The sequence below is a fragment of the Sus scrofa genome, chromosome 2, assembly GCF_000003025.6.
Source record: "Sus scrofa isolate TJ Tabasco breed Duroc chromosome 2, Sscrofa11.1, whole genome shotgun sequence".
In the NCBI taxonomy this organism is placed as follows: Eukaryota; Metazoa; Chordata; class Mammalia; order Artiodactyla; family Suidae; genus Sus; species Sus scrofa.
Window position 1 is genome coordinate 79,091,544 of NC_010444.4, and position 13,407 is coordinate 79,104,950.

A 13,407-nucleotide genomic window follows, 5' to 3' on the forward strand; every position below is an offset into this window, starting at 1 on the left:
GAGGAAATCCTCTGTGAGAAGAGCATTTCAGGCAGAAGGGAATAGCATGTGCAAAGACCCTGGGGCAGAAACATACTCTCTTAAGGTGCAGCAAGAAATCCAGAGGGGCCAAAGAAGTAGAAACAAGGGGGAGAGTGGCAGGGGTGTGATCATGTGGCCCTGGGTTTACTGACAGACACACTAATGACTATTTTTTGGCTTCCTCCTGGCCAGGTCTTGAACCAGTGCCTCCACAGAGACAAACCTGATCATTAACCCACTACGCCAAAGTGGAAACTCAGACTTAGGTATTTGGAATACATTCTATTGAAAATGAATGAAGCGAGCTTGTCTATTCAAGGAAAACAACTGATAATATTTGTGGCCAAAGAGAAATTTGAATTTTCAGGTGAGAATTAGAATTTTGGAAAACAGGTACCCACCACTGAGTTTAATGGCTTCTCAATACATATCTATCTGATGAGATTAATGTTGAGAAGAATGCATGGGATTTTTGATATGCAACATGTCAACCTTTGGAAGCACTGCATGACTCAGGGAAGTAATGTTTTCTGAACGGCTGTACATCACTTTTCTTCTGAGAAGACAGTCCTCCACTCTGGCTCTCTCCCACTTGTGCAGGTTTCATCGGGGGTGTCAAGAATATAAGACCCTGGAGTTCCCGTCGTGGCGCAGTGGTTAACGAATCCGACTAGGAACCATGAGGTTGCGGGTTCGGTCCCTGCCCTTGCTCAGTGGGTTAACGATCCGGCGTGTTGCCGTGAGCTGTGGTGTAGGTTGCAGACGCGGCTCGGATCCCACGTTGCTGTGGCTCTGGCGTAGGCCGGTGGCTACAGCTCCGATTCAACACCTAGCCTGGGAACCTCCCTATGCTGTGGGAGTGGCCCAAGAAATAGCAACAACAACAACAACAACAACAGCAACAACAACAACAACAAAAGACAAGAATATAAGACCCTAACACTCTTTATTAAGCTATTTATTGGGACTGTTTGTAGTCAGCAGCCCTAAGGAACGAGGCACTTTCTCCCTTGAGGTCAAAGAGCGGCTTGTTTACCATGTGCTGTGAAAGAGATGGACCTCCAAGTTCAGGGTCCATCACCTGCAACAAAATCCACTGCTTGTGGAGCTTCTCTCTGGGCTCCTCCGCCTCACCTCTGTGGGACCTGAGGGGCAAAGAGAGCCGTGTAAATAGACTGACGCTCACGGTGCTTGCTGTGGGAGCATGCTCTGAGAGAGAAAGTCCTCTGTTTCGGACACAGGTGTCTCATGTCTCATGCCAGCATCCACAAAGCAGCAATGAGTTAATTTAGTAGCTCGGAAGAGGGTGAAATCAAATCCTAGTCCTGACAGTGACAAAATGAGGCATGGGCAAGAGACCCATTGGAAGTACAAGAGAGAAAAATGAACATTAAAGGAGCAGAGTACAAAAGTAAGCTCGTTGCTCTGGTTTCAAAGTTCACATGGCAACCAGCAGGGCTGGAATTAGGTGGAAGGAATAAGGCACAGGCGCCTCACACCTCTGAGAATAAGTGCCTCCTTGAGTTTGCACCCTGAGTGCCTCACTCACCCTTGTTCTGGCTCTGGCACCTAATCTTTAAGACACTGCTTCTTCTTAAAAAAAATTTTTTTTGGAGGAACCTCCATACTGTCTTCCCACAGATATGTGGAGTCTAAAATATAAAAACAAAACAAACAAACAAACAACAACGACAAAGGAGTTCCTGTTGTGCTTCAGTGGTAATGAACCTGACTAGTATTCATGAGGATGAGGGTTTGATCCCTGGCCTCTCTCAGTGGGTTAAGGATCCAGCATTGCTATGAGCTGTGGTGTAGGTTGCAGATGTGGCTCGGATTCCAAGTTGCTGTGGTTGTGGCGTAGGCGGGCAGCTGAAGCTCCAATTCAACCCCTAGCCTGGGAACTTCCATATGCTGCAGGTGTGGCTCTAAAAAGAAAAAAAAAATATGTAAAACGAATAAATATAACAAAACAGAAACAGGCTCACAGAAAAAAATATGTAAAACGAATAAATATAACAAAACAGAAACAGGCTCCCTGGTTACTGGCAGGGAGAGGGCTGGGGGGAAGGGTGAAATAGGCAGAGGGGCTTAAGATAAAATCAGTAAGTTATAAGGATGTAATGTATAGCACAGGGAATAGAGTCACTATTTTATAAAAGCTTTGGAGTATACTCCATAAAATATCAAATTACTATGTTCTACACCTGAAACTAATATAAATCAACTATACTTCAGTTAAAAAATTGAAACTGCTTATTGTTGAGTTCTGGTGTAGTATCGAGTAAGAATATCCACAACCAGCTATGATGAAAAAAATAAAAATCACTATATGAATCAAAAAAGAAGATAAAACAAGTTTTAGATATTTATTTCTTAGTATATCAAATTAATATTAGTGCTACACTTCAACTGTTATTTGAAATTAATAAAATAAATAACATAATCACAAACAATTAAGTTGAAATTAAGCTATTTAAATATTTCAAAAATTAGAAACATGTTAAATACCAAATAATGAATAATTTAAATTAAAAAAAGAATATCCACGATTCTTTGAGAAAGTTAGTAAATTATTCTCTTTTCTAGTTGCATCTCTGAGGGAGTCCTGAGTTTCTTCTTATGGTTTACCCCAAAAAGACATCAGAACAAACTGAAGGCAGGAACAGAAATGAGGGCCCAGCTGCCTCTCTTAATCCAGGCATTAAAGAGATTTGCAAGACTGCCAGACAATGGCATGCTTTGCACTACATTTTTCCACTTGCTTTGGAAAAATATAATTAGCTTTTATAAAAGTGTGTTATTTATATAACCATGCAATAGGCTGATTATTGTTATTTTTAAAACAAGTTAATGAATGAATGTTTTTAAAATGTCTCAGTTTAAAATCGTATTGCTAAACATTGATGGGTGTAACTCACAAACAAAAATGCTTTGTGGTTCTCAACAATTTTTAAGAGTGTAAAGGGATCCTGAGACCAAAAAAGTCTGAAAACTACTGGTCTAAATGTTTAAAAGTTATAAATAAAGCTAACGAAGTGGTAAATAAAATAGGTTGTTGCTCTAGCCTTGAAAAATATATCTTTAACATGGCCTGGAAAATCAGGTTCAAATTTGGAAAATTTTTTTTTTTGCCACACCCATGGCATATGGAAGTTCCCCAGCCAGGGACTAAACCCAGCCATAGCAGCGACCTGAGCCACAGCAGTGACCTTAATCCACTGAGCTGCCAGGGAACTCCAAACAGAATTCTTGAACTCCTCAGAGCTCTATGCTGGAATGCGGTGGAGAGGGGAGCCATGGCCTGGCATCGTCTTCTTTTCTCATCCAGGCTCCAAGCACCCCTGAATACAGAAGCTTTTCGGCCACACCACTGGCCTACTGGTTCTGTGGTTTACCTTCTAGGACAGGCTCACGTAAGAGGCCTGCACGGGTTCTCAAAGTGAGCTTGGGCTTTGGGGTCAGGACCCATGGAGTCTGGGGGACCCAGCACAGCCTGGAGGGTGAGGGAGTGGGCTTGGGTGGGCACCTCCCCTCAACCCTGTAGACATCTCATCCCATGAGAATGGGCATGAGGGAGGCACAGGGTAGGTTCTAGCAGGGGTCCTGCTCCCTCGCAACTGTCTTGGTACTTAGCACACAGTGTAAAGCCTTTCTGCCTGGAAGATCCTGGGGCTGCCCTGGAGCCTGCATTCTCTGGGTCTGCCATCAAGGCCCTTTGTGACTCTGGGCTGGTCACTTCACTTCTCCTGGTCTCCACTTTCTTGTATTAATATGAGGAGTGTTGATAGGAGAGTCCCTAAGTGTTCTCCTGGGGGGTACATTTGTTCCAGGAGCCTATGATTTCGGAATTACAGTCGAGAGAACCTGTATGTTGCGTGGATTTAACTGGTTGGTTAGAGAAAAAGTGCTTTTTCTTTTTTTGGGGAAAAAATGAATAGAAATTTTTATGAGGACTTCTTTCTTAAATTACATTGCTTTTTATTTAGTACAGGAGCCAAGGGAGATAGGTTCATACTCAACTGGAAAATAAGACTATTTCTCTCACGTATGTTTTCAATCAATTACATTTTCAAAGTATACTTTAAAGGATAAAATTATATTTCAGAAAATAGCTTGTAAGTATAATTTTGGAGGGAATGGGTGTTACAAAATCACTCCTACTGATTTTCCCAGACTTTCATAAGAATGTTACATGGTACATGTAGGATCTGAGGGCAATGTCTGGACACAGTCTGTTGTAGTTAAGGAATATTTTGTGGAGACTGTTTTGTGGACTTCACTGTGGGTGATAAAGAAATGAGATGCACTGACATACTTTCAAAAAGCTTACTCTCTCTGTGAGAAATCCATCTGTTTATCCATTTGTCCATCCACCCACCCGTCCATCCACCTACCCTTCCATCCATCCATCTATCCATCCATCCATCCATCCATTTCTCAGTCCTCCCATTTGTTATACATCCATTCATCCACCTATCCATCTACTTGTCACCTATTCATTAACTACTCATCCATCCATTCATCAATTACTTATCTGTCTATCCCAACCATCCAACTGTCCATCACCTTCCCTATTTATTCCATCCATCCATCCAGGCAGCCATCTATTTATCCATCCTGCGGAGATTTGACTCTCCTTCCTAAGAGGAACTAAACCTTGTACAGGTCATGTGGTGGGATAATTAGAAAATACCTCTGGGGTGGAACTGGCTCTGCCCTGGCTCCCTTTATTAAGTGTACTGAAGGAAGTCACTGCAGCCTAAGTAGGGGCAGGTGTGTCTGCTCCCTTAGCCAAAGGAACAATGTGGTTATTAGTTCAACAGGAAAAAAACATCAACAGGAAGAAAACATCAGTGTCATATGACTAGGAGCAAAATTAATTTATCATATAGAACCGAAAATGGAGAATGAGTCTTCATTCTGCAACAAGGCTTGACTTTGGATATTTTGGAAGTGAGGAATCTTCATCCTTGAGGCGAAGCCCCCATGACTTCTATTCTTTCTTCTGCCAACAGGCTCAGAACTACAGTAACCCCAGCGTCAGCAGACCATGAGGCAAACACTTCTTTTTCAACAGTCTGAGAATGCCCAAGGGTCACTGAGCTTGGGTCTCTGCCATTCACGGGAGGAGCAGAGTCAAATGTAAAGGAGTGGGGTATGCAGATGGGCCAAGCTTGAGATGCAGCTCACCCTGGGACCAGAGAGGTAGGTTCAGTCCCCCCTTCTCCCCAACTCAAAGGCCTGAACAGAATCCTCATGGAACGATGGATGGCCACCCCCAAAGAAAGGGACATTGGGAGAGAACAGCACACGTTCACTCCCTGGTCACTCATGGGAAGGGGCTCTACCAACAGGACTCCCATCTGGGACCTGCCCTTGGATCGCCCTTGACACCCCACCCTGCCTCCCAGCTGCTAGCAAGCAGGCACAGCTCATTCTACGTGTTGCGATGGCTTTTTGCACCAGCTGTCTCCTCCCTACGTAGGTCACATCCCAGAGGCATGGCTCTTCCCCCTCTGCTGGGTCACTTCATGCAGCTGGAGAGGAGCCATGACACGTTCCTCCTGTCTCTGTGGGTGAGGGGCCTGTCAGACCCTCCCCCTGCTTGTCCCTGCAATGCCATGGCCTCAGGAGGGAGGCAGAGTGTTGGCATATTTCTCCTGGACTGGGTGCTCCTATCCTCCGTCCAAGGCTGCTTAGTATTTACCGAGTAAAAGTCATTGCCCTGGAGACGCAAGGTTTATTGACACTGAGAGATGAACGCTGTCTGGTCTGTGGATCTGCAGAGAAAGCCTCCTGTGTTTCTGGGCAGAGTCTCAGGGAGAAGGTGTCTGCAGGGGCCCAGAGCTTGGCCAAGCGGGGTGGGTGGGTGTTCTGGAAATCGTGGGTGGCTGAGGGTGGCCTGAGCACAGGAGGCAGGTGGGCGCTGTACTTGTGCTCTGAACAACTTGGGGTGTCTGGGGTGCAGGTTTGCCCCGAGTGCCTCGTCCTGGCTTCAGGGGCTGCCTTCCTCTATTGTCCCTTTCATGTGGCTCCTCCCTGGTCCCTCCACCCTCTTGTGTTGGATTCAGCCCTTGGTCCTGGAGGGAGGGTCTAGGGACAGCCCAGTCCCATACCTGGAGTCTCTGCTGTCAGGATCATTTTCGACCTGGGTGGTTGAGCCCTGCCTGGGTCCTCCCACCCTTTAGGGTGCCTTCCTTAAAGTTGTCTAGGTCCATATCCACTGCCTGGGTCTAGGCCGATGGGGACGCCTTTGGTGGGGTTCTCCAAGTCTGAACAGGACCCATGTGGGCCCTGGACCCTGGTTTTTCCCCTCAGGCACTGTCTGGCCCTGCCCCCAACATGCAGAGTTGATTACAAGGCTCCAGAGGCTCTAGGACTCAGGCTGATGGTCATTCTGTGGGTCCTGTGGCTGGGCCCTGGTTCCGGGAAGGTGGCCTGGTAAATAAATGCTTCCTAGTGGCCAGCATGGTCTTCCTTTTGTGGGTTCATGTGAGGTTGGGCTGCCAGAATGGTGCTGACATGCTGATTTGGGGTGACTCAAATAGTTTATGTAGACAGAGGCCGCACAGAAGATATTTCCGCAAGGCCCTGAACGCCCTTGACTGCTGCAACTCGCTGCGGGGCACCAGTAAATACCTAAGCCCCCCACCATCGATCCCTCTTTCCAGCACAACCTCTGGTCCGACTGTCAGGAGCTTGCCTAATCACTATTTCTCCACCCCCAACTTATTTTTTGTGGCCATCACCTCGTTTTTTTTTGTTTGTTTGTTTTTGTTTTTGTCTTTTTGTCTTTATTTAGGGCTGCACCCGCGGCGTATAGAGGTTCCCAGGCTAGGGGGTGTCTCATTGGAGCTGTAGCCTCCGGCCTATACCACAGCCACAGCAACGCCAGATACGAGCCACGTCTGTGACCTACACCACAGCTCATGGCAATGCGATCCTTAACTCACTAATCAAGGCCAGAGATGGAACCTGCAACCTCATGGTTGCTAGTCAGATTAGTTTCTGCGGAGCCACGACAGGAACTCCATCACCTCGTTTTTGATCAGAGAGTCCTGGTGGGTCCCAGCATTCTTCACTCGCCTTGGCCACTCTCTGCCCCTCCCCGCTATGTGCCTAGCACTGAGGGACTGAAGGGTCCAGGCCCTTGTCTGCTTGTGTCCCATGGGGGTCTGCACCTGCTGCCTCCCTGGAGGCAGCTTCTTCTGAGTCTGGTCTGGGTGTCCCCTGTCACTACGACCAGCCTGCCTCAAACACTGGGTATCTGTGAGGACAGGTTTGCTGCGTGCAGGGGCCACAGAGTGGAGACTTGACATTGGTGACAGATGCTTCCTCCCAGACAGCAGATAAAGGTCGCTCCTAAATTTCAGAATAAAAGCATCCACTTATCTGGAAAATGTCAAAAAGAAGAACGGTTGCCCTTTGCCGAGCTAAGCCCTGCATGGTTTGGTGGGGAACCGAGGAGGGCGAGACGCCTGCTGGGGTGGCCCAGGGGAACCCATTTGCTCATTCAGGGATGGAAGGACAGCTGGTGTCTCCTCCATAGGCTGGTCCAGAGGCCTGGGATCATCCAGATCTGGGTGTCAGGGAAGGTACCGTGTGGTAGTGAGAGGCAGTGTGTCTGCCAGATCTGGGTAGAGGAATTGGTCTGCTTGATGTCACCTGCAGTGATAAACTGTTAACTTGACATCAAAGCCTGGGTGTTCCCTGGTTAGAATGGCCATCATTAAAAAGTATACAAATAATAAATGCTGGAGAGGGTGTGGAGAAAAGGGAACCCTCCTACACTGCTGGTGGGAATGTAAATTGGTGTAGCCAGTATGGAGAACAGTATGAAGATTCCTCAAAAAGCAAAATATAGAGTTACCATATGATCCTGCAATCCCATTCCTTGGCATACACCCAGAGAAAACCATAATTTGAAAAGAGACATGCACCCCATTGCTCAGAGCAGCACCATTTACAATAGTCAAGACACAGAAACAACCCAAATGTCCATTGACAGATAAATGTACAAAGAAGATGTGAGATATACATATATATATATACACATACACACTGGAGTACTACTCAGCCATAAAAAGAATGAAATAAAGCCATCTGTAGCAACATGGATGGAACTAGAGGTGATCATACTAAGATACTAAGTGAAGTAAGTCAGAAAGAGAAAGACAAGTACCGTATGATTCCCTTATATGTGGAATCTAAAATATGACACAGGAATTGTCTTGTGGTGCAGTGGGTTAAGGATCTGGCATTGTTACTGCAGCAGCTTGGGTCACTGCTAAGGCATGGGTTTGATTCCTGGCCTGGGAAATTCCCTATGCTGCAGGGGTGGACAAAAAAAAAAAAAAAAAAAAAAAAAAAAAAAAAGACAACAATGAACTTACCCAGGAAACAGAAAGACTCATAGACAAGGAGAACAGACTTGTGGTTGCCAACAGGGAGGGGTGGTAGGGGAGAGATGGAGCTGGAGTTTGGGGTTAGCAGGTACAAACTATTGTATATAGAATGGATAAACAACAAAGTCCTACTGAATAACACAGAGAACTATATTCAATAACCTGTGATAACCCTAGTGGGAAAGAATGAGAAAAAGACTGTATGTATATGTACAGCAACACTTTGCTGTACGTAGAAATTAATACAGCATTGTAAATCAACTATACATTAATAAAATAAATAACAGAAAAGGGAAAAAAAAAAAAAAGCCAGGAGTTCAGCATCTCTGAAGAGGGTTGCCCTGGGCAAATGTTCTACTGGCTCACTGGCAGGGCTGGGGGTGGGGAGCTGACCCTTGGGGGGCCTGGTGCTCTCTGCCCACAGTCCCGGGCCAGCCTGCATTCCTTCCTGCTGGCCTACCTGGCCCCTGTGGGCATCCCAGTGAGGGGGCCCAGCACTCAGCTGTGAGCCCTCCATGAGGCCAGGTGGGCTCCAGGCCGGCCCATTCCATTCCCACCTCTAAGCTTTTCTCTCTGGATGCCTCCCTTTCTGGACCCCCTGTCTTTTCCTCTTTGTCCTAGTTCTCACCATTTAACACAGCTCTGCTTGGTTCCCAGGTTATGTGAGTTTTTTTTGCCTCAATACAAGCTCCACCATCTCTTTGTCTATGCATCTTGGCCTTGAGTTTGACTGTGCTGGAAGCCCCACCCTTCTAGGTTCTCCCACATCTCCTCAGAGTCAGGAAAACCTCAAATGCCAACCAGCCCTCTGCGCGCCCAGCACCCTTCCCCAGGCAATGTGCAGGATAGCACTTGCCCCAATACCAGCGCTGTGTCTTCTCACAGTCCTCCTAGTATGATTCTGTAAGGCTGGGCTGCAGGCTGTGTAACCCGAGTGCCTGGGATAGCCTTGTGCCCAGTAAGCATTCGTGGTGGGGACTGCTGCAGAAAGAGTTCAAGGGCCTGCATCAGTCTGCTGGGGCTGGGTGTGGAAGCAACAGAAGTTAATTTTCTCACAGTTCTGGGGGCTGGAAGTTCAAGATCAAAGTGTTGGCAGGCTGGGTTCCTTTGGAGGGCTCTCTTTTTAGCTTGTAGAAGGCTGTTGATAGAAGAAAATTTTCATATATTGAGATATACAGAAGTTGTTTTGGCTTATTTATGAGTGAACTTGAATATTATGCCAACTAAAATAGTCTGTTTATGGTCTATCAAACATGCATTGTCCATCTGCTTTAATTATTACAGAAAAGGACCCATTGAATAAAAGTAAAGAATGTCCATGTTAGGTAGACCTAGAAATTATCATGCTAAGTGAAGTAAGTCAGAGAAAGACAAATATCATATGAGCTCACTAATACAGAGAATCTAATAAAAAAAAAAAAGGATACTGAAGAACTTATTCACAAAATATAAATGGACTCAAAGCTTTTCAAACCAAACTTCTTGTTACCAAAGGGGAAATGCGAGGAAGAGGGATAAGTTAGGAGGTTGGGATTAACATATATGCACTACGATGTAGAAAATAGATAACTAACAAGGACCTACAGCATAGCCCAGGGAAATCTACTCAATACTCTGTAATAACCTATATGGGAAAAGAGTGTGAGAAAGAATGGGTATGTGTGTATGTATAACCGAGTCACTTTGCTGAACATCTGAAACTTACTATAGTGATAAGTCAACTATACGCCAATAAATTAAAAAAAAAATCTAAAAAATGAAACAAAACAATGACAATAACAAACAAGTGTTTGTATAACAGGTGGAATGATGCCAACTGCCCACCCTGTATTCTGTGGTGGTACAAGGCGCCACCTGTAAGCCATTTCACTGAACACCCCAAACGACTTCATGAGGCAGATTGCATTTTCATTCCCATTTTACAGACAAGGAAACTGAGGTCTGGCAGGCTTAGGCCCCTTCTTGAGGTCATTTGGCTAAAGAGGGCCTGGGGTGAACTTCGGCCCGCAGGTTGCCCTGTGAAGGATAACAGGACCAGCGTGGCCCCAGGAGGCTGAGACGGAGGAGCAGCTGCTGCAGCCACGAATTGGGCCTTGACATGGAGCTTCCTTTGAAATGTCTGAATGCAAATCCTGAACCCGGATTCTCATTTCAGGCTCCCAGCAGGCTCTCCTCACATGCGCTGGTCATCATGCCAGAGTTCAAGCGGGCAGACAGAGTTGATTAGATTTGACGTTATCCCTTGCTTTGAATTATTCATGCCTCTACCCTAATTTCCCCAGGAATAATTGAATAATGTACAGCAGCAGGAGGGCGCCTGGGTGGGTGGTTCTGCACTGGCCTGGCCTCAGACTTCAGTGACGTCCGCCGGGCAAAGGCCGCCCCAGCCATCTTTCCTTTAAAGCAAAGCCCTCCCAGAGCACGCAGACCTGGAAACCCTGCCTGGGCAGCCCAAGGCTGATGGAACCTCCTTCCTCTTGTGTCCCTGGCCCCAGAGAGTTCTGCCCCCAGCTCAGTGGCCTGTGCCCCTTCAGGGCTCCTGTGCTCAGCACCTGGCCACGCTCTTGGACCCCTGGACCCTGCTTCCAACTTCCCTGGTCCAGGCCACCACTCCCGACAGCCCCGGGAGTGTGGGATAAACTTCTCCAGCCACAACACTCTCCTGTTCCAGACCCTTCTGGGCAAAAGTCCAAGCTGGTTAGCTTGGCATTTGGGCCCTGAAGCCCTGGCCTATGGTGTCAGCCATGCTCCAGTCCTGCTCTCCACTGTGTGGAGCTGCTTGAAGGACCGGCCCTTCTGCTGCCCTCCCCACAATGAAGCCTTGAATGTGCTGCTGTCCCGTGAGGACCACGGGTCCAGCACAACACTCCCTGATGGGCTGACCTCTTGCCTCTTCTCCTGTCACAGCTCACTGGGGGAGAGAGCGTGGTCTGGGACCCCAGTCTGGGCTCCTCAGCTGAAGGCACCTGCCCTGCTGGGCTGCTAGGTGGAGGCTGCGAGGCCCCGGCCCTCTAGGCACACACAGCTTCTGTATCCTATGCTGGGACTTCAGCCGTATCCCCTGCTTAAGGGCCGTCCCTTCTTCAGGAGGAGCACAGGGCCAGGCAGAGGGCCACTGGCTCTGACCACAGAGCTGACCCCAACCTTGGGCTATGGATGGTGGAGCTCCGCAGGACATGTCCCCCTCAGGCCAGGAGAGGGGCTGCCCGGGGCCCTGACAGCCAGGCTTCTCCTTCTGCCAGGGCTCCTGCTGCTTGGGAACAGATCGAGGGCTGGAGCCAGAGTGAATGCTTCTCTGAGGCCCTCAGAGTGGACAGAGAGAGGCGAGAAGGGGACCACAGGAGGAGCAAAGCTAGCATCTTTTCAGCGATTGCCTTTTGCTGGGAGTTGTCGTGAAGGGTCTTCATGGAGGGTCCCACTGACCCGACAGCCTATGAGGTGGGTACTGCTACCTTTCCTGGGTTACTGAGGGAACACTAAAGCACAGAGAGGTTAAGCAACTCTTCCAGAGTCACGCAGCAGTGCACCCAAAACCCTGGTGTGTCTGATTTCAAAACCCTCTCTCTTGGTTGGTACCAGGAGGTGGAGCCAGGAGGGAGAGAGATGACTTTAATGTCCTCATCTGGAATGGGAGAGGACTGGGCTAGGCCACATGCTTTCTTTCTTTCTTTTTCTTTCTTTCTTTCTTTTTTTTTTTAGGGCAGCACCTGCAGCATATGGACGTTCCCAGGCTAGGGGTCGAATTGGAGTTGCAGCTGCCGGCCTACACCACAGCCACAGCAACACCAGATCCAAGCCATGCCTGTGACCTACACTGCAGCTCTCAGCAATGTTGGATCCTTAACCCACTGAGCAGGGCCAGGGATCGAACCCACATCCTCATGGGTACTAGTCAGGTTCATAACCTGCTGAGCCACAACAGGAACTCCTGCAAGGTTTCATTTACTCCCCTCCTTCTCCTTTTTTTCTTCCTTCCTCCCCCCCTCCTCTCTTCCATCTGTCTCTCCCTTATCTAACTATCCATGCATACATCTATCCCCACAAGCTTACCCAGCATTGACCACATGCCAGGTCCCATAATGGGTACTGGGAACCCAGGCATGAACTGGGCCCAGTCTCTGCCCATGGGACTCAGAGGATGGGCACACAGACAGGATAAAACCCACTCAGAGCTGGGGAGGCTCTGCAGGTCCCTGGGTAACCCAAGGCATGGTCTCCCCAGAGACGGTGCAGTGGCAGGGCTGATTCTTCATGCTGGGAGGCACCCGGGCAGTGAGCAGTCACCAAGCCAGGTCTGGCACCGTGTCCTTCCTCCTGTCCAGTCCTCCTTGCGGACCCTACATGTGCTGCCATCCCTGTGCTTGCTGCCAGGATGAGGGCTACATCCACTGTCTTCTATGGCCCCACTGAGTTTCTCCAATGAGATGCCTGTCACCCTTTCCCACAGGAGCCGTGGCCTGAGGTCACCCCTGTCCGTAGTGGGAGCTTGCATCGAGATGGTGCATGGTTGTGAACCACAGTCAAGTTCACTGTGTCACCAGGTCAGCAAATCCTCTCTGGATACTAACGAGCTCTCAGGATGCTCTGACTGCCCTTTTGGGCCTGGGACTGGGTGGGCTGAGAGTAGGGGTTGGGGCGCCCCACGGGAGCCCAGGGTTCCTAAGAGAAGAGGGTCGTACTGGGGCTCTGAATCCAGGGGTGATGGGTTGGGGGAAAATCCTTGTTTTCAAAAAAAAAAAAAAATCCTTGTTTTCAAGGCTGGCTTCTCTTTGGAATGGCCAGTGTGACCTGGCATCCATTCTGCTGGCCTCTCCTCAACCCAGGGTGACTCTAGGAGTGCCCACACCAGCCCCAGTTCCTGGGGGCTGGCAAAGAAACTTAGTGACTTGTGACAGCTGGCCTGAGAGGTATCTGGGGAGGCTGATGGAGAGGCTTATTGGATGATGCAGGTGGCTCAGAGCTGCAAGTGAAGGCTGGGACC

At 48.3% G+C, this 13,407-nt stretch overlaps 1 long non-coding RNA gene across 1 annotated transcript; it reads left to right on the forward strand.

Annotated features, from left to right (window-relative positions):
• Positions 220 to 12,101, forward strand: LOC110259386. The gene is made up of 3 exons (XR_002341727.1): positions 220 to 388; positions 5,037 to 5,226; positions 11,669 to 12,101. It is a non-coding gene; the product is annotated as an uncharacterized LOC110259386 (long non-coding RNA).